Source organism: Panthera pardus, unplaced genomic scaffold, assembly GCF_024362965.1.
Source record: "Panthera pardus isolate Hobbes unplaced genomic scaffold, ASM2436296v1 HiC_scaffold_2, whole genome shotgun sequence".
NCBI classification, from domain to species: Eukaryota; Metazoa; Chordata; class Mammalia; order Carnivora; family Felidae; genus Panthera; species Panthera pardus.
This window is the reverse complement of record NW_026526765.1, coordinates 53,045,885-53,047,917: the sequence shown is the minus strand read 5'-3', so window position 1 is coordinate 53,047,917 and position 2,033 is coordinate 53,045,885. Positions and strand designations below refer to the sequence as shown.

Sequence of the window (2,033 nt, the reverse complement as noted above, 5' to 3'; positions counted from 1 at the left end):
GCGGGGGTTGAACTCATGAGCTGTGAAATCATGACCTGAGCTGGTCGGACACCCAGGTGACTGAGCCACCCAGGCATCCCAGGAATTTTTTTTACTTTAATAAATGTTACCAATTCCCCACTGACAAACTAGGGAGGTGAGCAATTATATATTTTAGTTTAGTTTAGATTTTAGTTTTTATTTAAATTCTAGTTAGTTTACATATAGTGTAATACTAGTTTCAGGTATAAAATTTAGTGATTCTGGGGCACCTGAGTGGCTCAGTTGGTTGGGCTTCCAACTTCTGCCAGGTCATGATCTCACAACTCGTGGGTTCGAGCCCTGCATTGGGCTCTGTGCTGACAGCTCAGAGCCTGGAGCCTGCTTCGGATTCTGTGTCTCCCTGTCTCTCTGCCCCTCCCTCACTCATTCTCTCTCTCTTTCTCTCTCTCTCTCTCTCTCTCAAGAATAAATAAAACATTTATTAAAAAAATTAAAATTTAGTGATTCAATGCTTACAACACCTGGTGTTCATCACAAGTACACTTCTTAATCCCCATCACCTATTTAACCCATCCCCGCCCCCCCCACCTCCCCTCTGATAACTATCAGTTTGTTCTTTATAGTTAAGGGTCTGTTTCTTGATCTGCCATTCTCATTTCTTCCCCAGGATGTTTGTTTGGTTTCTTAAATTCCACATATGAGTGAGATCATAAAAATATGAAATGCTTCACAAATTTGTGTGTCATCCTTGTGCAAGGGCCATGCTAATCTTCTCTGTATTGTTCCAATTTTAGCATATGTGCTGCCAAAGTGAGCACAGGAGGTCAACAGTTAAATATAAAACACTTTTCAGAGTACTTTAAGATTCTGTAGTGTTCAGTCCTTGGGTAATGTCACTGTGCCTAAAAACCAATATACGTTCAAAAGAAATGCATGTCAGCTATGTAACTGCATATATATGCCAAAAAGGACAATTTTGAAAGAAACACTGTTTCATTACTGTTAGGTACTAACAAAGATTGTCTCCTTGAGCAAACCGTAGCCAGCTTCTCTGAGCCCTTTATCTCAAGTAGGCTCAACTTTTGGACTGTGTATTCATCCTTGCATTGCCCAGTTTCACCAAGAATCCTTTTGAGTCAGTCTATCACATATCCCTCTAAGCCTTGATGTTTCCTTTTAGTAATTTTCCATCCAGTGACCCCTACTGTACTCCTTGACCATAAATCCCCACTTGTCCTTGTATTCAACTTGTGGTTGAGCCCAACCTCTTCCTCCTACTGCAGAATCCTCCTTGCAGTAGTCTCTCTTGAATAGTCTTTCTTAATGTTGTTAACAAGTGCCTTGAATAATTATATTCTAGTGGGGCTTTTTTAATAAAAAATATATTCTCCTAGGGAAACCCAATAATCCACCACCTTCTAGTCTCCTTTTCTATTTATATCTTACAAATATAAATAAATATAGATAGAAAATACATAAATACAGTTGAAACTTGAATAACATGAGTTTGTACTGTTTGCATTCACTTATATGCAGATTTTTTTGATAAATACAGGAAAGTACTGCAAATGTATTTTCTCTTATGATTTGCTAAATAAAATTTTCTTTTTTGTAGCTTACTTCATACTAAGAATACAGTATATAATACATATAACATACAAAATATGTTAATCAGCTGCTTATGTTATCAGTAAGGCTTCAGTCAACATTAGTAGGCAATTAGTAGTTAAATTTTGAGGGAGTTAAAAGTTATATGCTGATTTTCATCTGCACAGGTCAGTACCCAACCCCTGAATTGTCAAGGGTCAACTATATATGAAAATTAATGAAAGAAAACCAGCATAAGGCATCCTCCATATATATGTATATGATTTGGGAAGAGGTAAGGATTTTGTGATTAGATCTTTCCGTTTTACACTAATAATTAACACCACCTGTTGAATTTCAAGTTTAATAAAAAATTTTGGGCAATACAGTGTAAAATCTGTAAGGACAAAGCCTGTGCCAATAGTTGTTACTTCCAAAACACAGTGTAGTGCTTGACATATGGT

At 36.9% G+C, this 2,033-nt stretch overlaps 1 non-coding gene across 1 annotated transcript; it reads right to left on the bottom strand.

Moving 5' to 3' along the window:
- Window positions 1-693: 693 nt before the first annotated feature.
- LOC128778517 (U6 spliceosomal RNA) lies at window positions 694-800 on the bottom strand. The gene has a single exon (XR_008424083.1). It is a non-coding gene; the product is annotated as a U6 spliceosomal RNA (small nuclear RNA).
- Window positions 801-2,033: the final 1,233 nt, after the last annotated feature.